Genomic DNA, 13,512 nt, shown 5'->3' with positions numbered 1-13,512 from the left:
ACCAGAAAAAAAGGATCAAGGTGCAAAAAAGGGAACAAAGTAATTCAGAGTAAGTAAAAGAACAATAACAAGGGCCATACTCCATTTATTTAAAAAATAGACTCTGGTTTCAGTTCCACATGCAAAAATAGGATGCTGCAAATCTGGAGAGGCGGATGTATCCAGAATCACAGCTGAGGAGCACAAACTGGCAGGAGCAATGCATGGTAATACTGATGAACTGATGGAAGCAGAGGGTGGACTGAGCGACAGTGAAAAACCTGTGGGGCTTCAGTCTTGGTGGAATGACCCATTTTCATGGACTTTGCCTTCAGGAACCTTGTATTCTTACAGTGAAAATCCTAAAATGTTTCCATTGTAACTCTCAGGAGAGGGTGAGGAGAAAGAACAACATTGTTAAGAGGATGAAAAGAGAAATCACTGACTGTAAGAAAATATTTGCCAAACATGTACCTTATAAAAGAATATCCAAAATATACAAAGAACACCTAAAACTTAACATGAAGTAAACAAATAACTTACATGAAAGATAGGTGAGAGACCAGACATCCCTCAGCAAAGAAGACAGACAGATAACAAATAAGCAAATGTAAAGATGCTCAGTATCACCTGATCTAAAGGAAATGTAAATTAAAACAACCTTAAGGTACCGTAATGCACTTACTAACTTCCAAAAAGAAAAAAAAAATACACCACCAAATACTGATCAGGATGCAAAACAAAGTATCTCCCACTCATTGCTGGTGAGATTGAAAATGGTACAGCTCCTTTGGAATACAGTTGGGTAGTTTTTCACAAAGTCTAACATAATCATACCATATAATCTGGCAGTCACTCTCCTAAGTATGTAAACAATTCACTTGGAAAATTATAGTCACATATACAAAAGCACAGAAATCTTGTATGTGAAAGTTTATAGCAATTTTGTTTATAATTGTTCAAAACTGATTCAACCAACATACCCTTCAATCGGATAATGGATAAGTTGTGGTACTGTTCAGAATATAAAGGAATTGGCCATCAAGCCGTGAGAAGACATGAGTAAATCACAAATGCATGTTGAAGTGAAAAGTAAATGAATGAAGCTAATCTGAAAAGATTATGTGCTGTTTGATCCCAACTATATGCCATTCTGGAAAAGCAAATTCATAAGACAACAAATAGTTTAGTGGTTTCCAGGGGATGAAGAGAAGGTTTTTGTGGTGGGTGGATTGAACACATGAACCACTGAGAATTTTTTAGGGAGGTGAACTGTTCTGTAAAAATGATACTGTAATAGTGAATACATGACAGTATGCATTTGTCAAAATGTATAGAACTTTATAGCTTAAAAGTGAAACTTGATGTATGCAATTTAAACAAAAATAACTTAAGAGATCAGAGGACTTTGGGACAGAATGCAGAATGTGACAAAAGAAATCTGTTTTATAAATGTATCAAAGAGTTTTGCTGAAGGAGGTGAGGGGAGAAAAATACTAACTTACGTAACTTTGGAAATGAGTGGAGTCTGTAAGACTAAAAACAAAAAGTATTATACAAAACTGTGTCTCACAGAGATATGGGCAAACGATTTTGGAAACACTATACATATTAATTTGAACTGAGCAACTGTAATTATAATTGGGTAGTGAATTGAGGGGATACAGTTCCTTGTTGGAGTGAAATAAAACAGGTAGTAACAGATAAACAACTGGATGAGGATAAAATGACCCCTGTGGCAAGGGATTAGAGGTGGACATGAGTATGAACTCGTGAAACTAAACACAGATAGAGAACATAACCTATAGGAATATTCATAGTTATGTGTGTATTCATATTCATTTCTCAATGGAAGAACAGAGAGATCTTATTCTGGATGGAGAAATCTGCTATATCAAATTTTATGCCTTCTCAATCCATTGCTGATCAGACTGGAACAGTTTTGGTGTGTGCTTTATACCAGGGAGGTAGAGGTGATGAGAGATTTGTAGGGGCCGGTGTTAAATTAGGAAACCCAAGAGAGATTTTTGAATCTATGGAATCTTAGGCAATAGAAGAGCACCATGCTTGGCAGGTCCAGAAAATAAATGACTGATACATCCCCAAAGAGAACATCTCTAGGCTGGGTCATGCTAACAGCACTCAGCACATGCGCTGCTCCAGTGGACCTCAGAACACCTGACAGCCAAGCTCCGTCTACTCTTTTCCAACCCACGCAAGTCACATATGGCTACCGGAGCCATGATCCTTGATCTTTTCCTCAATAAAAAAATTATCAAAATCCCAATGTCCAAAGGAAAGAGACTAGTATCAAAAACAAAAACCAAACCAACTAAACAAGCAAAACCCCGAAAAACCCCAGCTTCATCAGTAGTATGACTGTGACATTGCAAAAATCTTTGCCTCCCTTGTGTTGGATTCTCCTTGAACACAATGGGAATATTAATACTCAACTGAAGTTTGTACTATGTTTTTATTTTTTGCCACTAAAATGAATACACAAATTTTATGCGCAGCTTTTCAAGAGAAAGCATTTCAAAAGGCTAATGCACAACAAGAAAATGTGCTCAACCTCTCTTGCAATCAAGTAAACAGAACTTAAAAGAGTATAGCATGGAAAGAAGGGAAAGGAGCAAGTCTAGGTGAGAAAGCCTGACAAGCTCTCAGCCTGGTGCTAAAGGTCAACATCAGCTGTAGTAAGTCATACTGATAGCAGGTCTCAAAACGTAGTGATGAGAATGGCACTTTACCTTCGTAATCTTCATTCTTAAAACATCATAGTCTGTTTGAAGCATGAAAAAAAATAAAAACAGATAGATCCAAACTGAGAAATATTCTCCAAAATATTGACCATACTCCTCAAAATTCTCAAGGTCACTGAAAACAAGAAATGTATGAGAAAACTGTCACAGCCAAGAGGAGCCTAAGGAGAAATGCAACTAAATGTAATACGGCACCCTAGATGGAATTCTGGAACGGAAAGAGTCAGTAGTAAAAATAAAGATATCTGAATAAAGTACAGACTTTAACTAATAATGATATGCGTGTAATCGTAACTACTCTACTAACGTAAATGTTAACAACAAGGGAAATGAGTGTGGATATATGGGAATCTGTACTATCTTCCCATTTTTCCTCTGTACATCTAAAACTGTCCTAATAGTAGTTTATTTAAAAAAAATACCAAAGAGTTTAACATTTGTTGTGTTAACAGTTAATACTGGACTTTAGTGAATTTAGGAAATATGTAGGAGAGGGTCACTAAAAATTTCTCAGAACTCTTGAAATGAGTTATCAAGGACTGAAAAAAAGTTTACTTAAGATTATTGTGTTTTCTAAGCAAAAGGACAGGATATCGTATATACCTATTATCTGAGTTTGAAAGAATACTTCAAAATGTCTGTTTAATAACAGAATGGATACACCAGAAGGAAGGGACGTATTTGAGGCTGGGGGGCTTACAAGGGAAAGGACAATAGGAACAGAGTTGATAATACAGGGTCTTATGTGCCATTCAAAACAGTCCAGTAGTAATTAACCTTTGGGTTCTTTTAGACTGTGGGAAACCCAGAGACCAGAAAGTCAGGGTGGAGCTGATGAGCGGCTAGACTAAGGCAGCTGATGTGGGATAAATAACTCAGAAGCACGGGGAATACAAAATAGTCTTTGTAACTATTCAAGGCATGATAACAGGATAGCATGTTAAAACAAAATGACATTTCTCACTGGCGGATGCAGGCAAGGCTAATAACTTATTAATGTTTTCATGTTTTTATACATCTCTAGAAGCTTGTTAAAGGTCAGAGCCAGAGTTCATAATTGAATTCAGAACAACCGGGACAGTTGCTCTAGCTTGAAATGTGCAAATAAACCTCAACATTAAGAAGCAGATTTTAATAAATCAATTCATATCTTAAGGTTAAGATATCAATATTTTGAAATTTATTAGAAGTTACTTTATGGCACAGCATAGAGGCCAGAGAAGAAGTTGAGAATTTTCTCCCTGCTGTGCCGCCATGAGTGACGCCCTTCCTCACCCTCCATGTCAGGGGAGAACACATGCGACCCTGAACTTCCACCTCCACCTGGGGGTGATGAGACAGTCATCCATCTTCTAGCTGGAGTGCTGTGAGAGGGGGCCTAGAGGAGAGGAGAATTTTCAACAGCACCCAGAGGTAACAAATCCAGACACCCTTACTGCCAATAGAAGCCATGTGGTAAAAAGTAATAAGGCTTTTCTGTCCCTCTCAGCTTTAAAAGTATAGAAGAGTAAACGTCTGTGACTCCCAGTGAAGCTAAGCAGTAGGAAGAACCACTCCCCAGAACTGTTCCCTCTTGGGTGTCAGTGAAGGCTGAACAGGCACGTGGTGCTCCACCCTACGCGGAAGCAAGGAGGCAGTGTCCTGCTTTCTCCTAATGGGGCAATACCATAAAAGGCAAGGCAACACAGATGATGTAGCTAACACTGAGAGACACATAGCATGGTATGAAGACCATCAAGGTTTTCATCAAAAACCACCTGTCACAGGGGAGGGTAGAGCTCGGCGGCAGAGCACATGCTTAGCTTCCATGAAGTCATGGGTTTGATTCCCAGTACTTCTGTTTAAAAAAAATCTAGTTAGCCCCCCAAAAACTAAAAAACCACCTGCCATAACAAGAACCAGGAAAATCTCAACTTGAATGAGAAAGGCAATTAATAGATGCCAATACCAAGATGACAGAAATAATATCTGACAAGAATTCTAAAGCAGCCATTATAAAAATACTCAAGTAAGCAATTATGAACACACTTGCAAAAAATGAAGAAAATAGTCTTAACAAAGGAAGGGCAATGTAAAATTATACAACCATGACAAAAAATAGTTTTGCAAATTTTTTTTTAATTTAGTGTAAATGCACATTTATCACAGGGTTCAGCAACTGTACTTCTGGACATTTCCCCAGAGAAGATAAACTCTTATGTCTTCACAAAAATCAGTATAAAATTGATCATAGAAGCTTTATTTGTACTGTGAAAATTTGGAAAAAAATTCCCATAAAATGTAGTAGATCCATGATGTGAAATATGCATGCAGTAACATACTGTAAACATAGGGGAACTAAAAAACAATTAAGAAACTATTGATATACTTAATGTCTCGAATGGATTAGAAGAAAAGTATGATAATAAAAAATTCAATATCAGAAGTTCACATATTTTACAATTTCATTCATGTAACACTTACATTACATTCTTAAAACGACTGAATTCTAGAGATGGAAAACAGATGGGTGGTTTCCAGGGGGTTAGGGGTAGTGTGTGGAAGTGAATGTGACTTTAAAGAGGTAACATGAGGGAGACTACGGTGGTGATGGAACAGCTCTGTATCTTACTGTGGTGGTGGTTACGTGAACCTACTGTGATAAAATGCCAAACTATACCCACACATTGTACCAATGTGAATGTGAATTCCCTGATTTTGATATTGTATTGTAATAACCTAAGATGTAACTGGGCGAAGAGTACATAAAGCCTCTTCATACTACTATTTTGCAACTACCTATAAATCTATAATCACCTCAAAATTACACACACACACAAGCACAATATTGCATCAACTTATCTATCAAGTTGTTGTGGGTGGTAAGAAATTGATATCAGATCAGAGAGTCTGGGAAGTTGGTTATTCATGATAAGCAGTGTCAAAACATTTGGTAAAACTTTTGCCTGTAATAATTTGGGAAGCAGATAATGAGCCTTCAGGGATGACAGCTCTAGAGGAAATCATTTTAAATAATGTGTTGGTGTATATATTAGGCATAATAATGGTCCCCTCAAAGATGTCTATGTCCTCATCCCTGGAGTCTATGAACGTATTACTTTACAAGGGAAGAGGGGGTTAAAGACTGTAGATGGAATTAAGATTACAAATGGGCTGATTTTTAAATAGATAGATTCTACTGAGCTATCCAGATACATCCAATGTAATCACGTGAATCCTTAAAAGTGGAACACGGACACAGAAGAGGGCAGAGAGATGGCAACGTGAGAAGAACTCAATTGGATATTGCTGGTTTTACAGAGGGATGAAACAGTCCTTGAACAAAGGAAAGTGAGTGGCCTCTAGAAGCTGCAAAAGGCAAGGAAACACATTCTCCCTAGGGCAAACAGAAGGGAATACAGCCTTGCTGGCAACTTGATCTTAGCTCAGTGAGACTTGTTTCAGACTTCTGACCTACACACTGCAAAACAGTAAATATATGCTGTTTTAAGCTGCTAAGTTTGTGGCAATTTGTTACAGCAGAAATAGACCTTTAATATTTTTATGACTCTGTATTTTAATTACTCAGGACTGTGTTTCACAAAGCATTACTAGAAAAGGATGAGCTCAGAAGAAAGCTGGCCAGATTGCAAGTACAAGGAAATTAAACACAGTAGTAAGTCCATCATGATTTGACCGTGAGGAGGAACTTAATAATTCCTCTTTACTCCAACAGAGGAACAACCTTTGCTGTCGAAGCCCATTAAGAGGATGCCTTTGTCAAAGATGAGATAAAAAGCCTGGTTTTGCCACTGACACTTGAGATCACCAAAGTAACTGTCATTAGGACAGAGGTGGTAGAGGCAAGCACAGCGGTGGGACAGAAGAATACTGATTTGAGTACAATATCTAGAAAATGGCTCTGCATGTGCTACTTGGCATGTGGAGCTGATTAGTAACAGGTAATTCAGAAATTTACTATGTTTTGCAGGAATTGCTTCACCCAGAGAACATTAAGCCCAAATTAAACCCTTTGATCATTAGAAAATTAAGATAATCTGGAGTCACTAACTTTCTTTAAGCAGAAAACAATTTTCAAAAGCTGAATGACCTTTAAAAATCATATATATCCCAATCCGTATTTCATATATGGCAGGAGAGGATAGGGGACAAGGAACAATGACACAGAAAGTTGGGCCAGGAGTTAGAGAAAAGAAAAAAGGCAGTTCTTAGCTGTAATCAGAAATTTCCTCCTACAGCCATGGACACAGAAACTTCAAATTATCTGTCCCAGAGAATTCCTGCATTGTGGATGCTATGCGTTTATCCTCAGTTCGTTATCCCATATTGGGAGAATTTATATGGAAGACGGGGACAAATAACTTGACTTTTTTGTCCAAGGTTGTTTATTCATGAGCTATCGTTTACAGTCCTTATGGAAAATTCTGCACATTGTCCAAAGAATCTAGATTAAAACTGAAAAGCGTGATTGGATGGGACACTGAGTAATCTTTATATACATGTAAAGAAATGTGAAATGCACTGGAGGGAAGATTGTGACAGAACCAAGTCTATATTATAAAAGCCATGTTTTATTTTCTTCCTGGGGATGCAAGATAGACAGACAGACAGACAGACAGACAATGCTCTCCTACCTTTTCTACATTTAGGTGGGCCATGGGTTTGAGTTCCAATCAGCAGTATGTGGCTCAATAATGTATACTCTTTACAGGTCTGACATTAAACTCTCTCATGAGGTCTTTGAATCCTTGTCACATACATTGATCAACGCAGGTTCCTCTGAATATAATGCACATAAACCCATAGGGTTAGATGAAGTAAAGAAGGAGCAGAAAACATGGAGAGGAGACAGCAATCCTGGAATACGCAGAGCTGAAATGACTTCAGAGCTAATCTCAAGCCCCTCACCTTTCACAACAGAGGGATGGGCGGAGTCTGTGCAGATCCTTGTAATCTGAGCACTGCCAAGTCCAGGGTATGCTGCTTATACGAACTACACAATATAGGCACCTCCTGGAGCTGTGCAGAGCATTAACCCTGTGGGGTGGGATTTAGACTAAGATAGGGGACATGATTATGGAAGATAGAATAAAAGTAAGCAAAAACAAACAAACAAAAACAAAAAAAAATCTCTTTTCATCACAGTGAACTTTTGCAAACTAAGCCATCTAGATTTTAAATTTAATGTACAGGGAAACCCACCCTCTTTGTATGAATACACATGTGTATGCACACATTTATATTCTGCTTGGTTAGAGTTTTATCCTTTAGGCTTAAAGAGATGAAACAGGATTTCTTGATGGACGTATTCCAGTGGAACTGCATCATTCTTTCTGTTCATTCCTCATGATTGCCTTCATGATTAGAAAGTAAAATAAACTGACTGCAGTATTAGCCCGTAAACACTGCATGCATTTGTACCTTCTATGTATTCTATAATGCAGACACCTAAAGGTCTTTCTCTCTAACCAGTTATTTGGTGTGCTAATATTGTGATCAGTAGGACGGTGGAAAATGTCTCAGCATATATTATTTCTTTATGTTTTTCACAGACAAAATGCTGTGAAACTAATAATTTAAATAATAATAATTTAAAGTAATAATTTAAGTCTTTGTTCTACAGCATTTAGATGCTTACAACTGTCATGGTTAAGCACACAACGTATCTTGACGGCTCAGATTTCCTTTGGTTGTGTGCACCAGACACTCGTATGATACACAGCCTTTAACTCCCAAAGGTCTCTTTTCATTATAGCTGTGGGTGAGTTCTCACTTTTATTTTTACGGGAACACCCTATGGCATTGACAGGAAATGAAAAACTACCTTGCTGAAAACAGGGATTTAGGAAAGAAAAAGAGTTCTACTTGTGCAGGAAAGCCTGTACAGGTAAAGGGAAATGAAATTTCTTCAAGGACTTGTCTCATGGATGAGATAAGTGTTCTCATCTACAGAATCAGAGGCAGAACAGAGAACTAGTAAATACGTCACATAAACTTTATTCGCACGCAGCATGTACCAAGTACTTAACATGCACCAGGTGATTTTATACCAAGTACTTAACCAACCACCAGGTGGTTTAAATTAACGTCTCTAAAATTCTACCAAAGAACTGTCCAGAGCTTCATTTTACAGATGAGGGCATCAAGGTTTACTAAAACCAGGTGGTGTGCACGAGGTCACTGGAGGTGAATGAAAGCCAACATCTTGCACATTTTTCCCTCTCCTGTTCCTTGCCTTCTCAGAGTGAAGCGTACCCTTACACTTACTGTAAGACTGCTTTCTTGAATGGCATGTGTTTGTTTTTTATTTCCCAGCGTACATTATCATCATCTCAGGATAGGAAAAAGGATTGTATTTAAAAGTCTAGATACTCCCAAATGGCATGGGGAGGTTCTGAACACAAGAGTGGAAATGCAAACACTCTGCAGAGTTGTCCTGGGGTCTCTGTTCAGACTGTCCCCACTATGTTAAATATTTCCTTTAAGATCATGGTAATTAAGACCATAAATGCCATACAAAGTACTCAGTTTTCCTGAAAGTGTACCTTTCACAGCAGTCTCAAAGTGCAGCAACAGTATTTAAACTTCCTGCAGCAAAAAGCTCAATGATTATTAATAATGGAATAAGAAATAATCCCGCACAGAATTTTTTAAAGTATGGTTCAGACTGAAAATTATTCCTTGAGATAGTGTTGGAAGTTGTTCAATGTCTGTTATTTAGAACTTGTGATTAATTTTTAGAATAAATATTGGGGTTTTTTTTGTGTTTGCTTTTTTGAAAGGTTTTCTTTTGTAACATGAAAGTAAAGCTATTTAAAGTACTATAACAATGCTAATGCTCACCAAAATAGAGAAAGAGCTCCTTCTACCCCTCTGGTTATTCATGTGATGATGTAACGAAGGAATACCAGGAGACTGCCACCAACACAGAAGATCCTCATTCTTTCACTGTTACCTCACAATGACAGGTAGTTCACTGGGGAGAAGAAAGTTTACCTGATGATTTTCCTAATTAGAGGACATGTCTGATGATTTATTGTGACAATAACTGTTAAATAATAATTTACTGAATCTAAATCCCAGCAGTTACTTTGTAGATCCTGGCAAGTTGATTCTAATATTTAGAGGAAAACACAAAAGGCCCAGCACAGCTAACACAATACTGGAGAACACAGTTGGAGGAATGACACCACCTAACTTTAAGTCTTACTGTAAAGACAATAATAAAGACAGTGTGATAATGGTGATAAAACAGACAAATAGATCAGTGGAACAGAATAGAGAACCACAAAAGTATGGTCAACTGATCTTTGATAAAGGAGTAAAGGCAAGTCTTTAAACAAATGGTATTGTGACAGCTGGACATCCACATGCAAAAAGAAAAAATATCTAGACACTGACCTTACACATTTCATAAACATTAATTCCAGATGAATCATGCACCCAAATGGAAAACACAGAATCATAACATTTCTAGAAAATAACGTAAGAGAAAAATCTATCTGATCTTGAGTTTGGTAATGAGTTATTAAATACAGTAACAAAGGGTCCATGAAAAACAAATGGCAAGTGTGACTTCATTAAAATTTAAAACAGCTAGTCTGTGAAACACACTGTTAAGAGAATGAAATGGAAAGCCACAGACTGGGAGGGAAGATTTGCAAAACATCTTGTATTCAAAATATACTAAGAAGTCATAAAACTCAAGAATAAGAATCAAACAACCCAGTTTTAAAAATGACAAAGTTTCTGAACAAACTCTTAACACAGAAGATAGACAAATGGCAATCAAGTATATGAAAAGATGTTCAACATCATACTTCACTAGAGAAAAAAATTTAAATGAGATACCTCTACACTCCTATTAGAATAGCTAAAATCTAAAACACTGACAAGACCGAATTCTGGCAAGGATGTGGTGCAACATGAATTCTCACCCATTGTTAGTGAGAATGCAAAATGGTACAGCCACTTTAGAAGACACTTTGGTAGTTCTTATAAATACCATCTTACCATATGATCTGATAATTGCACTCCTAGGTGTTACCTAAATGAGTTGAAACTTTATATTCATACAAAGACATAAACATGAATGCTTGTAGCAACTTTATTCACATTTGGCAAAATCTGAAAGCAACAAAGACATCCTTCTATAGGTTCATAGAAGAACATACAGTGATACATCCACACAATGGAATTGTATTCAGCACTAAAAATAATTGAGCTGCCAAGTCATGATCAGACATAGAAGAATCTTTATATATGTAATATATTATATATATATATATATATTGCTCTATGACTTACTGAATCTTCTTTTGTCTTTGAGTTAAAAGTAATATCGTTCATGTTCAGCAGTTTACTTGATAGCATCTGATTTGTAAGATAAATTGTTGAAATCTAATCATATATAGTGAAGATGAAGGTAACAGACACCCCAATGAATACTTAAATATGTTAACTTTTTATCATTTAGTGTATTTCCTAAACATTTCACATTTCATGTGTCCATATGAATTTCAATTTCTTATCAAAGTGTGACTGTTTAATTTTTAAAACCTGTCCCTTAAATCAGCATCCTACACCAAATAGTTTGAACTGTGATCCTGCAAAATCCAACGGCAGTGAAAATTGACAATGCAGTGGAAGCATCCTTTGCTGAATCATGCCTTTCTTTACCAGTCTATTTTATTACTACCTGGAAAGCAGAAAAACCATTGTCGTTTGGAGGGGTTCTAAATGTCATCCAAAAAGACATTCTTGCAAAGAAAATTTGAATTTCACAACAAAATTCAAGTAAATTTGTAGGACATTCGTTTTATTTATTGAAAATCCAAAATTTAAGGAAGGGCTAAGATCAATCACCCATGAGGGGAAGAAGGCAGGAAAAGGAAGATAGAGAAATCCAAACGGCCAGACTTCCAGTCAGGAGGAAGCAACAAAGGACAAGAGTGAAGGAGATGAGAAAGCTTCAGCAAAGTGTCACAGGAAAAAGCCAGCTGGATTACAAAACTACAGACGGTACCCTGGAAGACCTGAGGGGGAAAAACAAATATTTGGTGTTGTCATAGTAGAAAAAAGAAATTAGATAAATCAGAATCTAGGTTTGTCAACATGCGGATTTGAAAATCACTCTTGTGAAATCCAAAGAATGACGTGCATCAGAGAGGGTTTTAGTTACTCCCACAGAGGAAGTATCTATTTAAACCTTAAAAAAATGATAAAGGCTTTTAGTGACTCAGAAACAGCACTTGACTTATGTTCTAGACTGTGAGCTCTTCAAAGACAAGGTGGTGGTTGTCTTGCTCTGTCTGGACAGAACTGGGAGCACACTAAGGTTTATTTCCTGAATTAATTCATGAATAAAGTTTTTAAGGCTAAGTGGGTTTCAGTGTGTTCCCTACTGAAGGTCCTATGTTCACTGAGGAAAAAAATGTTCTAAGAAACTGCAAAGTCAGTAACATCTGAAGGGCAACATGGATAGTTAAATTTAAGCACTTAATCAGATGTTGTCCATAAATTTGACAAATGTACAGTCAGATTCTGAATTATCTTTTTTTTTTTCTGAAGTAAAAAGGTATACTACTGCCGTTTGGGGAAATTTTTATTTTTATAAACAAAAATAGATGCTCAAAAGCCGTGAGTTCAACAAAGTTTAGTTTAATTTAACCAGAAATTTATGAATATTCATTCCTTGACTTTGTGGTTTAATTTATATTTTTGTTCATTTTCTTTCCAGCATAAAAATCTGCCTGGGGTATTATGTCTATAATATCATCGTGTCATATGCAATAAGGGATTTACTTAATGTTTTTGTTCTTCGGTTTTAAAAATTTAATTTTATATCCATACATTTTTATTAGATAGATATAATCTGTATGCTGTTATTTTGTTCAGGATGTTCTGAAATATTATATTTACTTCAAATGAATTATATGTACATAATATCTTATGGAAATATTATTAAAAATCTACTTGCTCTTTACAAGTAAAATGCTCTGGCTCGATTCCTTCCGGTCTAAGCCTGTGTTAATCACCATATGGGTGGTCTCTGTGAACAAAGAACATCACAGTCATGTCAAGGAAATCTTGGATATTGTGAAGTTTGAGTGTAAAAAAGACAGCAATTTGGCGTGTTAGGTGTACAAGGGATAATAACGCCTGCAGCAGAGAAGCAGCAGGCAGACTTGTCTCTTAGTCCTAGGAGGGTGGGTTACTTTGGTGAACTCACCACGCCCAAGGTTTGGTCATCAGAAAGGTCCAGACAAGAAGTGGGCTTTCTCAGTTACTGCAAACGCTCAGAGTCTTGCTTGTGGCTTGATGGTGACATAAAAAAGAAGACACCAAAATAGAATCTGTGTGCCAACTGAGTTTCATATATGAATACAGTCTTTCAGAATCAGCATATCCAGAAAACCAAATGAAGCTTCCTGACTGTGAGTTTATGCAGATAGAATTAGAGTAAGGAGAGGTAGAGTTTGAATAAAAATAGTAATAATAAAAATAGCTTTCAGGGATTGAGCACAAACTATGTACTATTCTCTACATTTATTATCTTCAATTTTAACAGCAATTCTGTGAGACAGAATTGCATTCCTTTACTTGAGTGGAAAGAATAGGCAATCCAATCCGTCTGTCTAATTCCATTGCCTGTGTGCTTTAGGACAATTTTCTTAATAGCCTGTGGTTCTCTTTTCTATTTTGAGTTTAGATGTTCTGTATAAACACTTCAACATCTCTGACATGAAAACTTCAAAGGGGGCAGATTTAA

The 13,512-nt window shown here is 36.7% G+C and overlaps 2 long non-coding RNA genes across 4 annotated transcripts in view; both read right to left on the bottom strand.

Annotated features, from left to right (window-relative positions):
• Positions 1-9,703, bottom strand: part of LOC140685783 (uncharacterized) — a 28,558-nt gene extending 18,855 nt beyond the window's left edge. Inside the window, exon 1 of the long non-coding RNA XR_012059215.1 lies at positions 9,585-9,703. This is a non-coding gene — a long non-coding RNA (uncharacterized lncRNA). The remainder of the gene's footprint in view (positions 1-9,584) is intronic.
• LOC140685782 (uncharacterized) overlaps positions 1-13,512 on the bottom strand; it is a 281,092-nt gene that overhangs the window by 149,600 nt on the left and 117,980 nt on the right. The window lies entirely within an intron of this gene.

Source organism: Vicugna pacos, chromosome 15 (assembly GCF_048564905.1).
Source record: "Vicugna pacos chromosome 15, VicPac4, whole genome shotgun sequence".
NCBI lineage: Eukaryota > Metazoa > Chordata > Mammalia > Artiodactyla > Camelidae > Vicugna > Vicugna pacos.
Note: the sequence above shows the minus strand (reverse complement) of the source record. Positions and strands in the feature narration are given on the sequence as shown.